The 15,567-nt window shown below is 41.6% G+C and overlaps 1 protein-coding gene across 1 annotated transcript in view; it reads right to left on the bottom strand.

Annotated features, from left to right (window-relative positions):
- The window catches only part of cno (adherens junction formation factor afadin), a 1,322,290-nt gene that overhangs the window by 467,073 nt on the left and 839,650 nt on the right, over positions 1 to 15,567 (bottom strand). The gene's annotated exons all lie outside the window — the stretch shown is intronic.

The raw sequence follows: 15,567 nt of genomic DNA, 5'->3' as shown, positions 1-15,567 counted from the left end.
GGCTATTTATGAGGGAGAATGGTAAAGTAGTTGAAGATCCTACCAGTCTTCGGGCAGAGGGCTAAACATATTGAGACCTATACTTGAAGGTGTTCTGAAACATGAATAAAATTACTATGCGAGGATTTATTCCCAGAGAATGGAGCGTCCGCTAAAAATTGGGTAGATCTCGGATGAAACCACTCTACTGTAGCTTACGGATCGTGTCACTGTGCTCATCAAAGAATTCATGGAGATGGAGGCATGTTGCACAATAAAAGCGCAACAGCGTATCTCATAAATATTGCACAACAGACCACAGTTCAGTGGATCTCTCTACTCGGTAGACAATCAATCAGAGCCGATCTGTGCTTTGTTCTACAGCTCATCGAGAAAGCCAATACTTATACGTGAAGCGTGTATCCAAACAGTTGCCAAGGCTGCTATCAGCTGCTCGCGAGGAAAACTGACAGCACGGCTTCTACGAGACTAAAAAAGGACAGTAAAATAAAAGAAACATCCCGTAACTCAATCAGGAAACAAACCAGAATTTACAGATTAAATTTCAAAAGGAAACAGAAACTTGACTACAGACATTTATTAAGAACTCACGAGGAAAAGAGGACGGATTTATACACTCCAGACTCATAGCGTGATGAATGGGTTTTAAAAACACAGCGATTTAGTTAATGGATTGCCCCGCTATAATTCATTAGTTCACTAATGCACCAGAGCGGTAAACGTGATGAGCCACCAGAAAGAGAGGGTAATACGCAAAAAGTAAATGAGGAACATAATATAGCACTTATTCAAATAGCACTCATTTTCTTACTGGGTTACGTCTCAAAACTCACGAGTTTCAAAACTCACGGGCTAAAAATAGTTACAAATAGTATCAAAACTCATGACTACAAACTGGTTGCTAAAGTAAACATTCTAATGAGTCTCAAAATTCACGAGTCCGGACAGCAGGTGCTTGCGGCGACCGCAGGAGGGATGAGGTGCGCGGTGACTCACGCTTCCCTTACTTTGCTGTTGTTTTAAAGTTAATATAATGCATTTTTTGCCGTTCACATAAATTTATAATAATGACGTGTGGCCTTCGGGGAGGTCTGGTGCAGGTCTTTGGAGTTGACGCCGTATAGGTGACCTGTACGTCTGTGAGGATGAAGCCGTACCTAATATGAAGGCTAATGCTGAAGAAGGCACGAATACCCAGTCCCGAGCCATAGGAATTAACTAATGAAAGTTAAAATCTCCGACCCGACCGGAAATCGAACCCGGAAACCCTGGACCCCTTGGACCAAAGGCCAGCAAGCTAACAATGTATGCATGCAGACGGACGACATAAAATTAAAGTAGGTATATTGTCCATTGCTAGTTAAAAGAAACTGTCAGTTGTTAGTACTGGGACTTAGTTCCATTATGCAGCCACAAGGCGGCATTTACTTGAATAAGGAATTTTATTTAGAGAATATTCTTAAAGGTCAAAACTGTTAATTCACTCATTTAGTTTCAACACTTGCAGATTAACGAGCTCGATAGCTGCAGTCGCTTAAGTGCGGCAAGTATCCAGTATTCGGGAGATAGTAGGTTCGAACCCCACTGCCGGCAGCCCTGAAGATGGTTTTCCGTGGTTTCCCATTTTAACACCAGGCAAATTCTGGGGCTGTACCTTAATTAAGGCCACGGCCGCTTCCTTCCAACTCCTAGCTCTTCCCTGTCCCATCGTCGCCATAAGACGTATCCGTGTCGGTGCGACGTAAAGCAACTAACAAAAAAAAAAAAAAAAAAAAAAAAAAAACCCACTTGCAGATTCATTCGGAAAAAGGCGTATTTCTATTTTTAGTAAGAGTTTATCTATTCGCTTATTTCAGTAGATTGTCTACCCGACACACTTAAACCGAGAAAAATTACTCATGACGAATCTCATTCGATTATTTAAATCAGGGCCTCTCAAACGCCCAAAATCTCACGCGTGCAGATCGAGGCGCAAAAGCTCCGTGCATCGTGCATCGATGCCGCTCGGCATGGCTCGGATCAACGCTTCGTCTCTGGGCTACTCGGCAAAGCTCGGCTCTACTCGGCTATACTCGGCTCAACTCAGCCCGGATTTGGAGCGCTACGGCGCAAGTGGGGCAGAGGGAGACAGGCGGAGCGAGCTAGACAGGCGTGAGGAAAGAGAGAGTAAGCGCTATTGCTCCAAATACTCTGCACTCTGGGCAACCAAGGCAAGTCGTCTTTTGCACCGTGCACAGTGCATGCACCACGCGCATGCACCCTGAGAGGCCCTGATTTAAATAATCGGATGGAAGTCCCATGACTAATAGGGCGGACATTTATCCATTCAAAGAAGAACTGGCCCTGCTCGTTGAGTTTTGAGACTGGTCCAGGTAGAGAAACCTGTTCTTACTAATCCTCTTTCTGGAATTCGTGAGTTTTGGGACTCGTGAGTTTTGAGACGACACGTCTTACTGAGAGACATCAGCCTAAAGAGGCTATTTTTAAAATGAACAGGATTCTAAATACTGTATCTGTTTAGTCACCTTGTCGTTCAATCCTTATCTTTCGCGCACTTTCCTCATTAACACACGGCACATCCAGCAGACAATCCAGCTTCGTGCCACCTACCGAGATCCGAAGTAAGCGTTGTTGCCACTTTCCAGTACACGCCGTACACGCTCTTGTGATCATGAGGTTTTAACCAGAAATCTATATTGACACAACTGACTACTAGCAGCAGTTGTTACGAACACCCCTATGAGCTCCTCAATGACCCTGAAATATTGCAATACTCTTTCAACGTGGAGTCAGTATAGCAGCGGACAAGGTCTCGTCTTCCACTACCGCCTGAAGACAGCTTCTCCCTTGGTATGGTGTTACTGAGTCACAAGATTGCTTAGTTACCGAATCTTACACCTAGTTACACCAACCATTTAGAAATAAGACAAATACTGTACGGAAATTTATTTAACTGCTTTAATCTTTATATATTAATGGATTTATTATTATTATTATTATTATTATTATTATTATTATTATTATTATTATTATACACCCCTACGCCGCTCTTTTAAATCTTGCGCATATGAAACTTCCTCTACAGGAGAAACACTGAACTTAAAACTAGACATCCTTAAACTTTTGCTCAGAAGATTTCATTGCCTTAATTTTGTGAATATGAAGTTGCCAGTACTGTGTGGATTTCAACTTGTTTTGTTTTCCGTTCTTCAAGAAGTGTAGACATTCTCTCATAGATGTCTCTGCTAAAAAAACTATGATCATGCACTCTGGTGCGAAGTTAAGGAACTTTTTTGAAGAAATATAGTATTCATAAGTTTGTCCTTTACTAAATTATGTTCATTCATTTTTGGATTGGCAATATTGACCTTCTTTCCGCCAGTTTTGAATTCAGCCAATCCCTAATTTCTGTAATTAATTTTCAGCCTATCACAGGTTTCTTCTTCGATTTTGTGTGTAACTTTTTCATCTACCAATAAAAGTGCGAGGCTGTGGATTGATTATTCATGAAAGGTCTGTAACTTTCCCCGAGGGTTTATAAACTGCGGATTTTCACGTCTCTTGGCCACTTGATCAACATCTAACCTAGTGTGTGGACGTGTAGCAGGAGGCAGGAGGTGCCTCTTTCATCAGGCAGCAGGTCTTCAGTAAGCTAATGGCCGTTTAACTTTATTTCTTGCTAGCTCAGCAGTTTAACCCGCGGGAAAGGTCCGAAACCTTTACAATGTAACCTATCTTTCCTACATGTAATTTTCTGCCGTTTGATGTAAAAACTTCATTAAATCTGTAACTGTAATTCGGGGATAGAGAGTGATTTACCCTCTCGAGCTCCCCTTCATTTTGGTTTAAGGTGACTACGTTTTGGTAATATCTTGAATAATTCTTATACGAGTCACCTCCATACTTTGGGAATAGCCCCCGTTTCATCGGCCTAGTGCCTTTTAGGTTTAAAGAAACTACATAGAGGAGTGCAAGTATTCGCCTCCTTCCTTTTTGTTTGGGCCATTTATTTAACGTTTAATTCTTTCGCTCGAAGGCCCTGTAGGTTGTGTACGAGATACCCCTGTTTCAATTTGTAAGCTGGGCTATGGAAGGCCAGAAAGTGTAAGACATTTTTGGTGTTGCCTTGACTAGGCTGGAAAAACTGAGGGCGTGTCTGCTCTTTTCAAGTATTGTAAAAGTGCCTCTAGGAGGCTTGACATTGTAATTGGGAGCAAGTGCTCCACGTATCAGGGGTTTTCTGTCCTTTTGAACAAATTGTTGCTTGGTTAAAGTTGAACTAGGAGTTCAAAAGTTGTAAAGCTAGGGGCTTGTAGCCCAAGTCTGTCTAGGATTTGAAATCTTGGATTTTCCTAAGCCTTTTCTTTATTACTAGTGAAAACATGTTAAATTTTGTTATTCTTGCTTGTTAAAACTCAGAAAATATAACTTTGTTATTTAATTTAACTTTGATTTGGTAGTTAGACCCATTCACCCCAGCACCTTCTTTCACCTCTGGTGATCCACCAAACCACGGTAACAAGTATTATTATTATTATTATTATTATTATTATTATTATTATTAGCCTGGCACCCGCTCTAGGGGTAGCGTGCCTACATCTTACCCGAGGTATTTTTACATGGATCTGAGGGCTGACCCAAGGTCCATTTAGCCTTAGTGTCACAACACAGCATGAAATTCTAGTCACGTCTAATCACGTCTGAAGTATAATACTTCTATCACAGACAGCAAACAGCTGGATATCGAAACGATCCCACATCCAGCAAACAAATCGAACTACAGCATGAACCAGACACAACCGGAGCAATATCGACTGATTCTTATCAGAACCACGTTCGCTCTTGCATTGTTCCGTTCATATATTCACACTGCATCACTGGATTTTATCGCCGTATTACGTTCAGTTCAGTCCAGCCGAGTGAATTATCGAGGGAGCGAGGGGGGGGGGGGACAGTGAATAAACGCGATACCCTTCAACGCTAACTTCGTTCGCAAGGTCATATACTACGATAGCCGTGTATAATCACCCACTGTTCAATCGCAGCCAAGCGTTCGTTTTCGTTCTTGATGCAGATTACAGCCAGTAGCGACTGCTCACTATCAGACTGGGAACGTTCTAATTTATGACGTTAATAAACCTTATAAAAATTGTCAAATTTCTGGCATATAAAATTCAATATCCCCCCAAACGCAAAAGTTATCTGTATGGTGTCAGGCTTACTTCGACAGAAACTCTCCAATTCTTGTAGTTCTATGAACTGTGCCAAGTCATTATTGGCACGGTTCGAACCTACCAGTGCAAGAAAACTATGCGACATGCAACCGTGTCATTTTTCGGGTGGCACAGGCTGTCGGGCTTTCAACCCTCGCAGAGCAATTCTTTAAAGTTCCAACAATTGCCTGTAGATGGCAGATAGTTATCGTTAGCCCTACTAGTTTATAAGTTACCTGTAAATAGCAATAAACACCTTCATGGAATAAACCTATGTTTTGTTTTTTGTTTTTCTTTTTTACAGCACCCTTCACAGATTTTAGTTTGCTACTACGGGTTGAACGCGCGGAATGAGTTCTTTTGGGTGCAGTGTATTACTATGAATAGTGTTAATATTTTATTACGTGGTTTCCCATTTTCACACCAGGCAAATGCTGGGGCTGTAATTAAGGCCACGGCCGCTTCCTTCCCACTCCCAGGTCTTTCCTATCCTATCGTCGCCATAAGACCTATCTGTGTCGGTGCGACGTAAAGCAAAATAACAACAAAAAAAGTATGTTATTATTAAGTAAACCTTTTCCAGTTCTGACGTATGAAGACATTATTGGTGCGTGTAGCATTTTTGTTTGATATTATTCATAGGGTCTAGCATCAAAAACAGTAAAATATATTACCGGTTTTAGATAACATCCTGCTTAATTGAAAATATGTTAGCATCTTTGAATTTAACTTATGAACTGTGCTTTCGATCACTTCGGGAAGGACTAAAGAACACATCACGTTTATAGAACGATACAATTCCTAGTCCATCCTTGAAAAAGAAATGTAGCAGTGAGACCAAACATTCCATTTTCGCCACGACAGTCTCGTTTTGTTGTTGTTGTTGTTGTTGTAGCGCCCGTCTAGTCGGTTTTTCATGTTGTCCGAGAAATTACTTCTCCTCAAGCTCCGCTTTTTCTCTTTATTACCGGGCGAGCTGGCCGTGCGCGTAGAGGCGTGCGGCTGTGAGCTTGCATCCGGGAGATAGTAGGTTCGAATCCCACTATCGGCAGCCCTGAAAATGGTTTTCCGTGGTTTCCCATTTTCACACCAGGCAAATGCTGGGGCTGTACCTTAATTAAGGCCACGGCCGCTTCTTTCCAACTCCTAAGCCTTTCCTATCCCATCGTCGCCATAAGACCTATCTGTGTCGGTGCGACGTAAAGCCCCTAGCAAAAAAAAAAAAAAATTCTCTTTATTACAGTGACATTTTCGACATACCTTTATTGCATATTGAGTTAACTTACAAAGACATACCAATTTTTAACTCAATGAATGTTCTTGCCATTGATAAAAATTATACTGACATTATTACAAATAAAACACCATCTGTTTTATCGTTCCAATTTAATTCTGGGATGACCTAAATGAATACACACGCATATATTCACACACACGATTCCATTCAACCATGAATGACCACACTCACAAATTGCTACCTAATTACAAGACTCTGTCCTCTTCACACAACAGGTAGTCCGGCTCGTTGGTATTACCTACGACGGCTACATTCCTTATTGACAGACTCGCCTTCCTTTCACTTTCACTCGCAAGTCTAGTCACCCCGCACTCTAGCTACAGGTGCACAGATACGAACCAGGGCTGCTGACGCAAAATGACTATTTTTTTGTTCGGCTCCAGAGAAAGTCCCGTAATTCATACAGGCAAACACAGTGAACTACTTAACACTGATAACTAAACAGCAACAGCTCAATAGTGCTAACCAGCAGGACAATACATCTCACAACAAAGACCAGCAACACTGTTCTAATTCCAATTATGGCAGCTGCTCAATACATTGACTTCACGACAGCCCTTAGACCATGGCAGTACGCGCACAGTACTCTGCTCGGTACGCGACGATACCCTTGACTCCGGCGGGGCAGACACAATAACTTCTTGCTAGTGGCTTTACGTCGCACCGATAGAGATAGGTCTTAAGGCGACGATCGGATAGGAAAGACTAAGGAGTTGGAAGGAATCTTTTTTTTTTTTTTTTTGCTAGGGGCTTTACGTCGCACCGACACAGATAGGTCTTATGGCGACGATGGGATAGGAAAGGCCTAGGAGTTGTAAGGAAGCGGCCGTGGCCTTAATTAAGGTACAGCCCCAGCATTTGCCTGGTGTGAAAATGGGAAACCACGGAAAACCATCTTCAGGGCTGCCGATAGTGGGATTCGAACCTACTATCTCCCGGATGCAAGCTCACAGCCGCGCGCCGCTAATCGCAAGGCCAACTCGCCCGGTGACACAACTACTAGCTACTGCCGTTAACCACTACTCCAGTCAGTACTCCAAGGCAGAACTCACACCTTACTCTGCTCAGATACTCTGACACCGGTCGAACACTGGCGGCAGTAGTGTTGGCTACTGAATGCTTGATTCGAAGCAGTGTATCGATTCATTCAAGTGTCCGAGTGAATCGATTCGCAGGAACGGCGAGCTCACGGCACACGATTCAGCTTACTCCCAGCGGAGAGTGCTGAGTGGCGCACTCACTGGACGCTGACGGGGAGCCGAGTTTCCGCTGCAGCGAGACAGTGAATCATGGCACATCGAAAGAATCGTGAACGAGCGCGGCTCAGTGAGACACAAGATACACACGGCTCCTTATCGGCTCACTGGACACTGGCGGAGAGCCGACCTTCCGCTGCAGCGAGACATACAGTGAGCCATGGCACATCGAAAGAATAGTGAACGAGCACGGCTCAGTGAGACACAAGATACACACGGCTCCTTATCGGCTCACTGGACACTGGCGGAGAGCCGAGCTTCCGCTGCAGCGAGACATACAGTGAGCCATGGTACAGTACACGGAAAGAATCCTATGCTATAATGGATTCTCGAGCTCAGCTCATTTGAAAATAATACCCATTTGCATTCACTGTCCTCTTTTTACAGATAGGTTTAAATAATGATGGTTTTATTTGCAGTGTTAAAAAGGTAGTCAAAACATAATTCTGAAGTAGCTAGTAAGTAGGTAGGCTATTAGGTTATACTATTTATTAGTTTAATGAATCTTAGTATTATAACCTAGTTGACATTCGACAATTAAATTCGACTCTAGCCTGCCCTATGACTATAAGTCATGCTCATGACCACTCAAAAGTACCTGTTTTATATTGGGAAGAACGGCTCAGTATTCTCTCAGTTCATATGTCACATCGTTGCACAAGACTTCAATCTTATGTGGACAGACGCAATAACTTAACCAACAGTATGTTGAATCAGAAAACCAGCGGGCTACTGTACATCTCGGGTAGCCTATACAAAACATGACGATTTAAAAAATCCTCAGCTGATAGAAAAATACATATTTTCAAAAATGACTGAGCGAGTTGTCGTGTGGTTAGTATCGCGTAACTATGCGCTTGCTTTCGGGGGACGGTGGGTTCGAATCCCACCGTCGGCAGCCGTTAAGATTGTTTTCCGTACTTTGCCCATTTTCACACCAGGAAATGCTGGGACTGTACCTTAATTCAGGCCATGGCTGCTACCTTCCTGATGATGATGATGATGATGCTTGTTGTTTAAAGGGGCCTAACATCGAGGTCATCGGCCCCTAATGCTACCTTCCTAATCCTAATCTTTCCCACCCTGCGTCGCCGGAAACCTTCGATGCAATTTTTTCTAAGAAAGCAGTTCGAAGTATGAAGACCAGATGGCAGCTGCGAGCACTGAATGCTGTTGCTGCTGTCTTACCAGCACATACTACACAGATGCAGTAGGAGCGGTGACTAATGTGCCGTGAGTCGGATCACTGTATCGATTCAGTAACGTGAACGGAATCAAATGAATCGAATGTCCCATCACTAGGCGGCAGCCAACAGTAATGTCGCCCCAGTCCAACTATCGAACTCCCACCACACACTCGACCTTCCAACACTACAATTCCTCGTCCCCGTATGAAAACGAGAGTGTTGGGACAAACACATTCATCCAGACTCGAGCCAACAGGAATTAACCACACGTGGTTAAATCCCCAAACCGGCCGGGAACGGAATCTGAGACCCTCTGACCTCAAATCTGGCCATTCAGCCGAGGAACCGAACTAAATTTTACTCATTATCATTCCTGTTCACATTTTTAAAAGCATAGTAATTGTGATTTTGAAAATCAAATTTGCATCTGTTGTAGTTAAATAGGGTTTGCACTTTAAATACTACAATTCAATGAATATTTACGTAATTCATATTACAATTTTACCTTCCGCAGCGCAGTACTCGCTACATTCAGCAGCGCGCGGAACGACTGTAGTTTGTTTACACGCTCGGGAAGGATGTTGTCAAGCAGTGCTCAGTGCTGCCAACTTCTGTACTTAGGAAGTGATGAGGGAGTGGCGCTTCGATAACTGGTGGTGGTGATTGTTACACGATTGGTCTGGATTGGTTTTTGCCGTGCGGATGGTTAGGATAGGATCTGGACAAGACCATTGGTCTGGACGGTTACAAGCCGCATTGTTATTTTACGTGGTATTTTTTGTTTGTGCTTTTATTCAGCCGGGGTTGCTTACGCAATGTATTTATCTGCATTGATGGCAATGACGTCACATTCCGTTCACGTTGACGAATGAGAATGCAAGAAGCTACTTTAGCCATGGCCGATGGCGGGTGCTGCTCTTTATTAGATTATAAAAGTAAATGTACTTCTTGGGGCGCGATGGTAAGTTCCTAGACATCGCAATGAACACATCTCTCCTCTAAAAGGAATTCCATGTAAGATTTGCATTATTTTCGCTTCCTTATAATGTTATAAACTCTGGGCTACGGAAGAAAAAAAAATACCTAATTCATTTCCTAAAATGATGTAAATACTTACAACAGCGACACATTCCTGTGTTGGCGAGGCCGAGTGTTTGGACTGCTCTATGTTTTCTAGCCCGCCTAGTGGCCATGGTCATTAAGGAATCAAGTCTACAGGGTCTGACACTGTGGTTGGCATGTTCGAGTCCCGTTGGTTGAAAAAATTCATTAGAATGCTGACCGGCGGGTTTGGTAGTAGACCATTTATAGTTACTAGATTGCGTGCCAAAAGCTTCGACTCAATTCCAAACCTCCCTACAGCGTTTATATGGAACAAGGGCTTATGACGCGGTTGATGGTGATTCGTCCGTCGGATGAAGACGTTAAGCCTTCAGGCCTTCAGGAGATCCCTTGATGTTATTCGAGAGAAGTAGGCTAAGTGCCGACACTCGTTTCACCTTCTCCCTTCCTAGTCATCATCATTATCATCATCATCATCATCATCATCATCATCATCATAACACCCAGACGCGCAGGTTTTGCCCATGGACGTCAAACAGAAAGACCACCATCAATCGAGGCGAACATGTCCTCGGACACTCCCGGCACTAAAATCCTTACGCTTAAAAATAACCTATATATTCTGGTACGGCACGGGCCCGAATACATTCAATTTCCTGTCTCAGTCTCACCTCAGGCTTTGAGGATATGAAAGTGACTGAGGTATGAGCGATGCTAGTAACGCCATTCCTTATGCAACCAGTGCCCGTTATGAATGGTGTGAACAAGTCGCTCACAGGGTCGGTTAGTGCGTATGTTTAGAGTGGGAATGGCACACTAGCATGTAAAAGCAACTTCTGGCACGGTGAGGAAAACAACGGGAAACTGCATCAGTCATCATTTCCCTTGTACACCTCTTCTGTGACGCATTTGGAAGGAAATGAGTCCTTGAAATGATCGCTTTTAGAAGCTGACGTTCCCAAAATAGCATCATATCTTGCTCCATATTTCTATTACTTTCTCAGATGGCAGACGATGATGATGTGGAAAGGACTCGGTAGATCTTGATTGTCTGTCTGATATCTATGTAATTTGTGCTCCTTGGCACGTACCGCATATTTAACTAGGCGAAATTTTGCTCATATACTGTATTTGCTATGGGTTTAAAGCAAGCTAGCAAGCGTGTAGTATTACGTAAGTACCGGTAAATGCTGATTTCGTGATCATCTTTATGAGGATTCCGAATCATAGAGACGTAACCTTTCATTTCCAAAATCCCACATGCATTGGTCGGGATTCGACCACCTTAGTGATAATCCAGTGACAATGCTATTCGGCTCTCACGCCGCTGTGTGTAACGTCACACCAGTTCCTATTTTGTGTTGTCGGCGACGATGGGATCAGACAGAACAGGCATTCGCCTACGATGAAACCACGCAAAATCACGATAACCCAATCAAAGCTGCTGATGGTGGGGGTTATAGCTACACGCCTCGTAAAGCGAAGCCAACTCGCTCAGTCGTTTACAGAGTAAAATCCTTCGCGATCCATTTACACTGACTGATCGGGCAGATAGTCCTATAGTAATGATAAACACAAGAAACGGCAGACTTGACTTTGTCCCTTAATTAAAATTACCAGACGCCCAGAAAATTCCGGACATGCTCTACAATTTCTTATAACTTTAAAAATCAAAACACACAGTGGTTTAAAAATGTACCTATCAGTCGCGAAAGAAAGAATACATTTACAAGTACACAAGAACCTCGTTTATCCGGATTAAGTGAGAGCGGAACTGATTCGGATTATCGAAAATCCGAATAATCCGGATTATCGGAAATCCGAATAATCCGGAAAACTAAAAAACAAATACAGTACATGTTATATAATCCATTAACATAAGTTGTACAGTAATGCCTTTTTCTTCAATTGTACAAAAAAAATATACAGTACAAGTCCGATAGTTCGGCACGTTCGGGACCGGCCCGGTGCCGGATTACCGAAAATGCCGGACTATCGGGTGGTACCTCTTACTACGATATAGGTTATGGCGTACAGCGAAAACACCTGTAACACAGAGTTTTGCAGTAAAATGTTGATCGGCAGAATCATTACTTTAATAACACACTCCTCTTTTCAAATGTGTTGTGTGTTATTGCCATTGCATAATAATGCCGGAGTTCATCGACGTTTTTATCTGTAAGTCTTCATTTAACTCTTTCCGGTCTAACTGCAGCGGCCGAAATTGCGTTCAGGACGCGCTGCGGGCATAGCCCGTAGTAAGGTTTGAGAATTCGCTAAAAATCGAGAACGAGCTATGCACGCATTCTGGTGGTTACATCGTGTTTCTTCATGTATTAGTTACGAGAGTATTTAAGCAGATGGCAGTATTATATGTCAAAGTCAGAGAATTTACGATATTTTTGAACTGCATGCATCAGTAGATGTTGTCACTCAGTGAGCTCTGAGACATGGTTTCTCGCGGCGAACATGTGCTTGACGAAAGTGATATTTTCGATACTTTATGATATATTATAAGTTTATGCGCAAATGAACATATTATTGACATATGAATTCGAAACAACTTCTTGCATTTCATTATGATTGGTAATCGTTTTACGGCCTAGCGCATGTTCCCGCGTATTTCATATTTGCGTGAATACGTAAGATTGTCTACATTTTCGTAAAGTTGTCTGTTTAGAAGACTTATTTTCTCTTTCTCAGAAGTATTTTGTGGTAAATGGAACAATAATTTTACATTTGAGTAAGTTTTTAAAAAATTTATCAATTAAAATAATTATTGTAATTATTACTATTATTATTATTATTATTGAAAAATTATCGTTTTTATATCGTACTCGTTATTGTTGTTGTTGTGTAACTGCAATGCACATTTTATATTAGCAAAATAGGGTAAATATAACTGTATTTCAGAAAACTGTACTTGCTTAGTTATCCGTCAGACTTTTCTTTCATTCGCAAAACATAGTATAATATATAAACAATTTTAAAATCTTAAGTGATAGTTGACATGATACAAAGAGCGCTTTTGAAAATTATATTCTCAAACAAGCACAAAGAAAAAAGAATCATGCCAATATCTACTACAGGTACAGAGATATAATGTTTTAAAGATCCTTAAAAATGTCCAGTCCAGAACGTTTGTTAGGGATATTAAGGCCCAGACTGGAATGGGTTAACATTTAGAGTCTTTCCATCTACAAATTCTCTTTTCCTTCTGTCCGCTTCTATTTTTGAAGGCATGTTCCCATCCGTTTTTGAACGTGGCCCACACATTCAATTTTTGAAATCTGCTTTTTATCATATGGTCGGCTTTCCAGTACTCAGTATAGCACACAGCCTTCTACGCTGAATATTTCCAGAGATACTGTAGAGATATTTAAGTAAGTCAATGCATAACAAATGGATTGTATCAGATACATTTGCACTATTAACTTTTAAATAATAAAAATACACTTCGATTGGTTTCGACAAATAATGCATCAAATTGTTCACGAGAGATCATTATTAACAGATAATAACATGTAAAAAATCCTGGAATGGTGCCGGACCATGGGCGTTCCGGACTGTTGGATGCCGGACTAATGGAATTCTACTGTAAGAACACTTTTCTTACATTTACGACTCTGTTTTATGTAGGCTACTAAAATAATGTGCGAGTTTTTTTCTGTTTTACATTTGTATAGCGTCTGAGCGCAGCACGATCACGAACACGTTTTACTAACATCAGTTCTGCCGGTGTGGTTTCAATCTGGGATTCTAAACAGGCCATCAGTTTGTCCAGTTGCATTGTTGCATCTCCATGAGTCATTGTTTCTTCTGATGAAGCGCCGGTTTCATTTCCCAATTCACTATCACTGTCGTCATTGCCTACCGAGGATCAAGAGGCAATAATTTATTCACCTGTCATTATGCTGTAGCCTGAATTACAGTAATTTTTCAACCAGTCATTTACGTCGTTCACATCTACGTCCGAGCATCAGGGAATGCATGCAAATGTGTCAAGGAAATCAGAAGAATCCACGGTTTCTCATTCTCAACTCCAGGCCAATGCCGAGACGGTACCTTTGATAGACCGGGGCCGAATTACTTCCAATTCTCGTCCTTAACTATCCTTGACGGAAAATATATTCACGAAGAGTCGACGCCGACTGTACAACTAAAAATTAATATTTATTATTTTCGATCCGGATAAACCGAAGATCGGGATTAGTGAAGGCCGGATAAACGAGGTTCTTGTTGCTTGAACGCAAGGGCAACTGCCTTCAGAAGCGAAATGAAGTTTTCCAGGTGGTTATTGAGGTTGTAGGATGTAAACTTCAGTCAGATATTTCAGTGGTAGTATGTAAGAAACTTGTCATTCTGCGCTGTTGAAAATTGCAGAATAGACTATATATTTTGTTTTTCCTTTGCATAATGAAAGTGTATGGTGGTTTTACCTTTTACTGATTTCCGCTCAACGGACAGATGAAAGAAACAGACTATTGACAAGACTCTGTGAAGGGTTTAAAATATAACACACTCCTAAACTGCTCGTGTTCTATAATTATGTTTTAAAGAGGCAGATATTTTGCACATATAATTATGTTTCCTAACAGAGTTACTTGTAACGAATACTTTCTTAGTAATTTTTACTTTTAATTGTTGTTACTTTTTACATGTAATTTTTACTCGAAATTTACTTTCTGAAGTGAAGTTGTAATCGTTACATTCTAGTAACTGTCACATTTTAGTAATCGATATACATCAAATAGAACCAGAAACAGGGAAAAATATGTGATGATGAAGATAACTCGTTCATTTCTACCAATGCAGAACCATTACAGTAGCTTCAGCAGTGTGGAGGCACTTTCTTACCTAGTCTACAGTATACAGCAATTCCAAAAAAATTACACTTATCCTACAATATCCATCACTGCTGGAGATACTCTTAAAATTACTTAACATAGATATTCCTTCAGGTGGCCCTGTAAGGCGTCTTTTCAGTAAATGTAAAGATGCACTTTCCTTCAGAGAGGTCCAGGTTTAGAGTTTTAAGATTGTTTAAATATTTTTTTTGGGTAATATGCTTTACGTCGCAACGAAATACACAGTTCTTATGGCAACGATGGGATAGGAAAAGGCTAAGAGCGGGAAGGAAGCGGCCGTGACTTTAATTCAGGTAGGCCTACAGCCCCGACATTTGCCTGGTGTGAAAATGGGAAACCACGGGAAAACGCTGCCGATAGTGGGATTCGAACCCACTGTCTCCCGAATGCAACTTGACAGCTACGTGCCCCAAACCACGCGACCACTCGCTCGGTACTGTAAGAACGAACTGTTTCGTAAAGTAAATGGCGAATTATCTGAAATTTTTAACGTCAGTTTCTAAAATTTAAAAAAAATAGGAAAAGATCATTAGGAAAATTTCCAAGTATCATATTTAGTCTCGCCTAGTAATGATAATCAAAAGTCTTTATGCTAAAAAACAAAACTCAGAATGAAGTAATGTTGTAAGACTTTTTTATTTGTAAAGTCTGACACATGCAGAACAAAAGTCAGCGATTTCCTTA

This window comes from Anabrus simplex, chromosome 1 (assembly GCF_040414725.1).
Source record: "Anabrus simplex isolate iqAnaSimp1 chromosome 1, ASM4041472v1, whole genome shotgun sequence".
NCBI classification, from domain to species: domain Eukaryota; kingdom Metazoa; phylum Arthropoda; class Insecta; order Orthoptera; family Tettigoniidae; genus Anabrus; species Anabrus simplex.
Note: the sequence above shows the minus strand (reverse complement) of the source record. Positions and strands in the feature narration are given on the sequence as shown.